Source organism: Sander vitreus, chromosome 17, assembly GCF_031162955.1.
Source record: "Sander vitreus isolate 19-12246 chromosome 17, sanVit1, whole genome shotgun sequence".
Taxonomy (NCBI): Eukaryota; Metazoa; Chordata; class Actinopteri; order Perciformes; family Percidae; genus Sander; species Sander vitreus.
In genome coordinates, this window is record NC_135871.1 from 10,970,600 (window position 1) to 10,980,105 (window position 9,506).

Genomic DNA, 9,506 nt, shown 5'->3' on the forward strand with positions numbered 1-9,506 from the left:
TTTCAGGCAGGTTGCTCATGTCACATTTACGTCGTCTCTCTCAGTTGGAGGCTGCGCAGTAACGCTCGGCGCTCACTGGAAAAGTGCTTCTAATATCCTTCACTGGTCTCCGTCCAGAGCAACGGGATCTGTTGGTCCATTCTATATACAGTCTATGATTAGTTGACACACATGTCAAGATGGCCGGGCTAACAGTAAGAACAATACATTTTCATATGAAAAGATAAATAAATAATCTTTCAGTTGTGGATTTATCGTTCTCGAATTAGTGCCACTGCACTTCCAGGATGAATTACAGTACAAAGCTTCTGGGAGCCCTAGGATTAAACAGAGTCCCTTTTTGGAAAGCCCCAGATGTTATCTTTCACGCTAAACAGTCAGAACAACGCTAGCTTGAAGCGATACAGAGATATCGAGCATTACGTAATATGATTTATGGATTCATAATTATGGAGCTATAAGATATGAGCTATTTATTAAGCCTGCATATCAAGTGATATTAAAGGATAAGTCTGTCAATATTCTATATTTTCCTTGTTAACAAATGCCATGTAAAGACCAAACCAACAATGCATTGAAGCTTGATTTTGCTTTTCTTGTCCCAAAGAGAAGACATTGTGACACTGTGCCACACTGTTGCACTGGGTAACATGTTTCTTCATTACCATGAACACAAGCATTGTGTTATGTTTGATATCAATCCCTTAATACATGGTTCTGCTGTCATTGGTACTCACTAGTGTAGTTCTGCAGCTGTTTGCTCAGCCTTTTCTAAAAATGAAAGTGACTGTATATTTGTGACTCGTCTTTTCATGAAATTATAAAATATCTCTGGCCTCATCCTTAAATGTAGCTGGGAACTGTGGCCGGGTTGACTCAGTGGGTAGAGCAGGCGCACATATACTGAGAGGTTTATGCCTCGACGCAGAGGTCCAGGGTTTGAATCCGACCTGTGACGATTTCCTGCACGTCTTCCCCCTCTCTCTCCCCTTTCTCACCTAGCTGTCCTGCTGTTTTTAAAACATGTAGCTAGGAACAAATGAATGATTCTGTGCTTTAAAACATCTGTCATGGGTACCATCCCAGAACATCATTGGTTCAGTTTAAGTCACTTTGAAAGCATTCAGCAGTTGTGTTCCTGTTTTTGAGGCTCTTCTAGAAGAATAAAATGTCCTGCCAATTGCTCCAGCGGAGCAGCTCAGCAGCCCTACAGTGAAGGGACTCAAAAGTGTAAAATGTGTACGACTGTCAAGCAAGGTGCAGCAATCTCTGAAAACCTTTACCCAAGTAAATAACTAAAAATAATCAGCAGAATCACCAAATAGACTGAAATCAGTGAAGGTGTACAAACGCAGAATCAAATTCCATTCTCAGTGATGAGGTTTTCAAAATGTTGTTGCCACAAGAATATTTATGAAATATCTATTGGAGTGCTCCCAAGCAACACAAATGTTTAAAGTGCAGCCCAGTGTTAAATAACCCAAAGCTTGCAGAGGATGAGGGAGACAGTGAGTGAGCCATGTCGCTCTTCACACAAAAGCTATTTTGTTTTGCTCTCAATAAGAACTCAGACACTGTGGGTGGAGAAATCAATCTATTCAACCTAGAGAGAGAAGAAATGAGAACTATGAGAGGCTTTGATTATTGTGATGGACTTAAGTCAGCTCTGAGAAATTCACTTCATACGTCTCCGCTGTTTATCAAATCAGAAATGCATTTGCATCACATTTTCCAGCACTTGTGGCTGCTTGGAAGGAAAATTAGTCGAGGCACCGGTCCCTCAGATTATTAAGAATTTGGCATTTTGATAAACGGATGTATTTTCAGAGAAGCCACCATTCAATCTGAAAGACACATAATTAATTGAATTGCAGCTGTCAAGAGCAAGAGCTTCAGTGAGTCAACAGAGCTGTCGGGGACAGATAGCCTCTGTCCGCCGGGCTGCATTTTTTTTCAGCAGCTGAGGAGAAACTCAACAGTATTAACAGAAGAAGCAGATAATACGGGATTTAGATGACTGGTGCTCTGTATTTCAGGACAAACTCACAGGAAAACACCAATCACGTACGTAGCAACCAGCCTGTGTGAGTGCTCAGTCAAGGTTCCTCAAAAGGAAACATGTGGCAGGCAATTGTGTAATAACTTGCAGCATCCGGTGCGCTTTTCAGCCTGTACTATTTAGCATTGAGTTGCAAAAGTATGTTGTCTTGAAAAAATAAACACATGGATCTGGTGCAGCAGGTGAATGCGGATAATGATTGGCTCAATGATTGGTTTTGTAATGGTTCAATTACACCGGTATGCTCAGTAGATGGTGCTGCTTATCTTTAGTAAAGACTCCCTCTATTCTCCCTCCCATCAAACAATTTTCATTTCAAAACAAGGAAACTAGCCTTAATGACAGCTGTGAAATTATTTTATTTTTTTATTCACGAATACAAAGAAGTTCATAACTTCAGCACAGTGTCTACTACTTACAAATATCATAACTAAATCACCCTAATAAAACATTAGAGATGTGAATCTCAACCAGATGGAAATGCAGTCTGCAATAAACCAAAACAAACGTTTTTTTTATATACAGCTGAGCATAAACAGCATGAGCACTACTTTGCCAGCATGTTATAATACAAGTAGGCAATTGAGTTGCAAAGGGCTTTTCTAAAGGATTGGCACTCTGGCAGCTTAATGATTAAGGATCCCCAAATCACACATCATACACTCAAGATATCTTACTTTATTTAGTGGAGTGTTCAGGGCTAGTATGTGAGTCATGCTGGATGAGGTCAGTGGTTTTGGTTGGAGTGTGGCTCAGTACTGGACTCTGCTGTGGCTTCAGCCTCATGATGCATTTGGCTGAGGTGTTTGACAAGGCTCTCCAGTTGAGGGTTTCCCCCAAACTCCCCGATGAGACGGTAGACCTCCGCCTCCAGGTCTCGCAGTGTCTGACGGGTGTAGGCAAACGAGCCTACCTTCTCCAGGTAGTCCACACAGTATCGTTTGATTTCCATGTTGTCTGTGCGCTGCCTCAGGATGTTCTGCACCTGAGTGCTCTCTGGATGCGACCATATGGCGTGAATGGTGGGGAAAGAGAACTTTCCCTCAGTCAGGTCCTCACAGAAGCTCTTGTTCTCGCTGTACTCACGAGAGGTCAGGTTGGCATAGTCGTCGCGTATCTGGAAGAAGAGGCCCAGTGTGTCCAGGAGGGGTTTCAGGTCCTGTTTCCAATCTGAGAAGAGCTGCATCAGGCCCACAGCCAAACCAAAGAGCCCTTCCAGTTTTCTGTAGCACCATGTTGCAGTACTCCTGCTCAGTGGGACAGGTGTAAGTGTCCCTCCAGTGGATGTCCAGGCCCTGACCACGGTGCAGCTCCAGCAGCTGCCGGGTAAACACTCGGACTGCCTCAGGGTGCTCCAGGGTCAGCACCTTCTCCAACCCCAGGAAGTAGACGTAGTTGGCCGAGTTGATAATGGAGGGAATGCCATAGATGCTGTGGGCCACAGGGAAGCCTCGCCGCAGCTTGGAGCTGTCCTCAATGTCGTCTATGAGCAAGCTGGCATTGTGCAGCATCTCAGTCACCTGGATGATCACCTGAACATGACAAAAAGATCTGATCATTAAACTATACTATACAGAAATCAACAAAGCATAGTCTTCTGCCTTAACTAAGTTGTAAAAAAAAATATATATATATATATATATATATATATGATCTCCGCTGTGTTACTCTGTCCTGTTTGAGTGGTTGTAATGTACAAGTCGCATCAACACAGTCTGTAGGAAACAAGGTAACGGCGAGTTGTCAAGATACTACCAATCACAACGGAAAGAGCATTTGCTGGCAGTGAGTGTAACTGTAGTTTATTCACATTTAAAGGGATAAATCGCCATTTCACCGTCGCGTGCGTCATTGTTTGTGGGAGTTTGTCAATAATTGTGGGGGCAGCTGGGGCATGCCCGGGCAGAGACTGGGTGAGTGGACTTACCGGAGCTTTGGCATATGGCAGGCAGAGAGCATTTATATATGTATCTCTGTCCTGTTCTTCACATCAGTGAGGCTTCTCGTTTCAATTTTTTGCTGGCTGCCCAGTAGTGACTTTGCAAATGTGGTAACTCCAAACCTCCCTCCGATCTGCTCCTCTAGAATATGGATTTTTTTAAGCCTTGGAAATGTATTGGCCCATATTAAAGGAAAACATGATGTTAATGCTACGAAAGGAGGACCTGGGGAGAAAAAAGCATTTAGGGACCGTTCGGTATTTATGGAATGGCCCACCGGAGGAAAATAGGGGAGGGTCATGTCTTTTTATTCTTTGTTGAGGGGAGGGCCACCCAACATTTTTTAGTCTAGGAGAGGGGGGGGTCACACAACTTTTGTGTTCATGAAACAGCAACATTTCAAAGTGTATTGTTTGGTGCATATTTTTCTATGTAGCTCTCAGTCTCGGCCCTCCTTCGCTACCAGATGGGTCTGACCCATGAGTTTGCTGGGGGGCAGAGGGACTGCCCCCCTGGTGGCTGAAACAGGTAATTGTATTGTTTAAAAAATGAGTGGAATAATTTATACATACAAACACAACTAATAACACAAAACAACTAAATGGTGGTTGGTAATACATCTGATTTCATATACTGCTTTAGTAAAAAAAATATTACCTGGCTGACGATGGGAGCAGCAGGACGCAAAAAACGAAAATTAGTGTCGCACTGTCTGGACATCTTGACGTGCCAACGTTGCAATAAAGGTTTCCTAAATGCCATGTATATACATTTGATGTCAGTTTACTAATTGATTGCGGATTTTGTGTAGATTTTGACTTTCGAAGTTCACCGCATTCACCTGTTTGGAGGTGGCTGGTGAATGTGACGCGCGTAGGCCTTGCTGGATACACCGTATCATTTACCTTTTTGTGGATCTACTGATCTCTGTGGATTACGTTTTTTTCGTGTCATTGGATTACGGCAAAATACGGATTTTTTTTCTTAACATGTCTTAACGTTTTATGTTGCGACTGCGCTTCGTTTCTGCATTTGGATAGGCATCTCAACAGAATGTAGGTCGAACACTGAGTGTTCACCGTTACATTTTGGTTGAATTTAAGTGTCGGGGCATTCCGCCACCGTCTGTCTATTGTGTTCTAAGACAGCCGTGCCGCGATTGGCGGTCGGACGAATTGTGAAATTGTTACAATGTAATTTAAAATCTGCTTTAAAAATAAACATATGTTTTGGATAATGTTCAACTTCGGCAGCTTTACCTATATAGCTAAATATACTATATACTATATATATAGCTATATAATGACTGAGGAAGCCTAGCGACGAGTCCATAGCAGCAGTTTGTGTGTTGAATTAATTACCCAGTGTGCTTTGCTGAATGGTCTCAATGTTGTATTGTTTTATTTCAGATGAATACTAGTTAATTAGAGGAGTAACTTAGTATTTGAAGTAATGCAGGAAGTGTGCATTTAGTTTCCATGCTTATTGTGTTTCCACAACAATGTTAGTGAGTAAATCCACTGAAATTGCCACCACACCATAACAGAGGAGTGTGATGCGTAAAATGAGAATGCAGAGGTTAAATCATATAAGTCATGGCTGTAAAAAATAACCAGTACAGAAGGCATCCATAAATTGATGCCTCTTTTCATAGTCGTTATGGAGGGTCATAGATATTTTTTTACTGGCAAAGGGAGGGTCAAGTCTAATTTGACCAAAGATCCCAAAACTCCTCCGGTGGCACTTTATATAAATAACAAACAGTCCCTTATATAGGTACATAAATTGGTAGGTTCATTTTAATTTTATTTTATTCTCTTATATATAGCTTATACCCAGAGAATGTAATCAAAAGGTTTTGAGAGTATCTCAGATATGTGGGATGGTTCTTTTTGTGTCTGATTCATAAAGTAATAGGTCATCTGCATGGTGGCTAATTTTGGTGCCACTTAAATGCCTTTCACTCTTTGGCTGTCTGCTACCGGTTGACGTAACATACGTACGTCGGCAAATTCATTTCCTTGTTTCCGATATGAAGACGAGATGTATGTGACTCGAACATCTCACATTTACCAACAAAACGTACAGCGAAAGACCGTGCAAAACATTTCAGACCGTTCTGCCAACCTGTATACAATTTAACATCAATGTACGCTATAATGTTTTTTCACTCTAAAGTCGCTGAAAGCTGCTGCTGTTTCCTGTTGGCTCTTTGCAGAGGGCGGGGCTGCTGCTCAATTCCCCCCCGCGACTAATAAAGTGGAATATAAGTATGATAAAGTCCAATAAGTACTTTATCAAACCGTATGAATGTGTGTCGCAGGCCAGGATAAGAAATTAACAAACAATGTAAAGCTCAACAAGCCACTGACACATATGTTCAAATTTGATTCATTCAATAAATTATTATTTTTTGTCTTAAATCCACCAGCCATTTTCATATTATACCAACATTTGCAGCATCCTGAGCTTTTTTGGTAAGGTTACTAGGAAAACTCAGACCAGAGTAATTTTATTCTCCCCAAAACAAGTTTCCTTTTTATTTTTAAAGAACTATTAAAAAAAAATAAAAAATCGCAACTTTTTTTGAAACTTCTCTCACAACTTAATTGCAACAAAAATACAAAAGACATTGCAACTTTTATCGCAATTATTTACAAAAGCTCCCGCAAAACCAGCTGTTTTGGGCCGCAACAATCTCAAAAAAAGGGTTGTGAAATCCTGGAGGGACTGCTAGTAGCTGAAGTAAACACTGTTAAAATGCTTTAATATAAACTGTCTTAAGTCTAGCTGTATTTCCCTTGAAAAGGATTCCAACACTGGGATGTGCAACAGTATGCAGCTAAAGAAACAGTGTAGACTAGCTGCTAGATCTTAATTCTTTCTTTTAATTCTTTTCTTTTTTATTGTATTTTTTTATATTTAGAACATACAAATACAATTGAACAAGTACAAAAACCCTCTCCCACCCTCTGCGGTCTCGAGGAAAACAAAAACAAACAAATAAACAAAAACAGAAATCACACCTTGCCTAGTCACTGTCCTCTAATTCTAGTGATGCTGAGGTCATTAGGACTGATACCCATGCTGCTGCACCTTTCCATAGGTCTATAGTTGATGATTTGGCTTTGTTAATCCTTGCTGTAGAGAGCTCAAGCATAACTATGTCTAGAAAATACACCAACCACTGTTTTATACAAAATGAGTGGGGGGGGAGCCAGCGCTGAGCTATCATTTTCTTGGTTGCGGTTGAGCCAGCTAGCCAAACTTTCCTCTGTCTCCCAAGCAGGTGTAATTTAGAGTCGTCATTAAGTAACAAAACAATCGGGTCAGTAGGAATTCGACATCACATCAGATATTATTGATGTTGTTTTATTCCAGAACTCATGCACCGGTTCACACTCCCAGACCATATGCAGGAAAAATCCAGTTTGTTCAGGTTGACAGAACGTGCAATGGGGATAAATGACTTTAAAGACGTATCTCTTCGGAGGAGTCCAATACGTCCTATGGCATATGTTGAAGTGGATCTGCTGGTGATTTGGGTTCTTGGAGCAATGGAAAATGTCCCAAACTGTCTCCCAATTTATTGCATTCCCCTCAGGGCTCAGCTCTCGCTCCCATTTCCTTGCTATTGGGAGTTCTCCGATAGATACTTGCAACAGTTTAGTATAGATGTTGGACGCTAATCCTCTCACAGGAAAATCAACAAACCATTTAATGACTGGGTGAGCCTCAAGACTGTTTCCCCATGGTACTCCATAACATTTTAGGGCTGATCTTAAGCGCAGATACAAGAAGAAGGATGTCCTGGGGACCTCAAAACTAGCTCTTTGGTCTTCAAAACACAACATATCTTTCTCATCGAATAATTGGTTTACAGTATAAATGCCTCTGTCACTCCACTGCTTACAAGCAAAGGGTTTGTTACCAGACATTAAGTATGTATTGTGCCAAATTAGGGTGTTCAAATGCCACTTGTTGATGTAGCATAGTTGCTCCTCCTGTTTAAAGTTAGTCAATGTTTTGGTGATAAGAGGGCCATAGGCTAGCATACACTTTTTTGGACACACACCTGCAAAGGCAAGGTCTTGAAGTCTTAGACTTCCAGTGAGGTTTTGCTCTATTTCTCTCCATGGGACTGTAGATGAGGGGTCCATCCACACTCTGAGGGCCCGTAGCTGAAAGGCTCTATAGTACATTTTAAGGTGTAATGGTCATTGGTCACTGCCGCAGTCCAAGATGTCAGGGAGACAACACCAATGGAACTTCAGCAAGAGACAGAGAGAGAGAGAGAGAATGAGAATGAGTAGCAGAGCCCAAATTTACCAGGCCCAGGTGCCACCAGAAGGGACTGGTTACTAGCCCATCCTACAATTAACCAACAGACACTGCTGACTAACAGCAGGGTTGTCACAACAAACAAAATGCATCCAACTTCAACAATTCATGAAATCAGCAATAATGGAAAGCTGCAGATCAAAGAAATATAATATGCATTAACAACCTCCTGTAATAAATCATGGATGATCTAAGCTCCACATCCAATCTTTACATTCAGATAGGAACAGCTCAGCTGACAGAACCTTCTGGTTGCATTACAAAATGAGTTGTCTATTTAGAATAAGCACAGCATAGTTTCCCCTTCCCACCTGTCTACAGCAATAAGCATCAGCTGACTCTAAATGTTAAGAGGCTGGAAATGGCTGATTTCTCACCTGCAGTTTGTCCTCTGGAACATTGAGCCAGTGGTTAACTGCTTGGGATAGTTTTGTCCTCACGTTCTTTCCTGAGAAGAGAGCAGAAAACAAAATTCACATTCATCATTTTAGGCATTTTGCTAATACTATGATCCAGTGTGATTAACAGGAAGTGAGTAGCTCAGGGCTGAGTGTAGCTTTAGGACTAATCAGCAGTATACTGGTCTTTTGATGACCTTTTAGCTGCATATCTGCATGTATCTTCTATCACTATGCAGTCATTGACATGGAGAAAGACTTACCTTGTAATTGCAACAAGTACTTGTATGGTTTCAGCAAAATTTGCTCAGTGGCAGCTTCCGAGTCGCCATCCATTGCTTCAAGTTTGCAAAAATCTTGTTTGAAAGAACATAAAAAAGTAAAATAAATATCACTCAACTTGGAAGGTTAAAAAGCTTGGTACAAGTTCACAATCACACAGAAGAGTAAAGAGAAGTAGTAAATATATTTGTCATTTTAATTAGTACGGGTGCACCGAATGCTGAAATTAGTGGGCAGAAAATAGCAAATAAAACACTTTTGGTGTCCGTTCGAATAAGTTAAAAGGCTGAATACATTTTACCTAACAAATACATTTTTGATGACGTGATAAAATAGCAACCAGCCCAGAGTGAGAGGTGTGCACAGTTTATAAATGCAGCAATATGCACTGTCAACAATGGCCTAAAAACGGCAATATTTAACGATTCCGATCCTAGGTCGTTGTCTGCTCTATGCACAAGCTATGGAGGACGGAACATGACTTAA

General features: G+C 41.2%; 1 pseudogene across 1 annotated transcript; it reads right to left on the reverse strand.

Moving 5' to 3' along the window:
• Positions 1-2,619: 2,619 nt before the first annotated feature.
• On the reverse strand, positions 2,620-8,780 carry LOC144532455 (geranylgeranyl pyrophosphate synthase pseudogene; annotated as a pseudogene). The gene is made up of 2 exons (XR_013503352.1): positions 8,718-8,780; positions 2,620-3,591 (listed from the first exon to the last, which is right to left on the reverse strand). The product of XR_013503352.1 is annotated as a geranylgeranyl pyrophosphate synthase pseudogene (transcript).
• Positions 8,781-9,506: the final 726 nt, after the last annotated feature.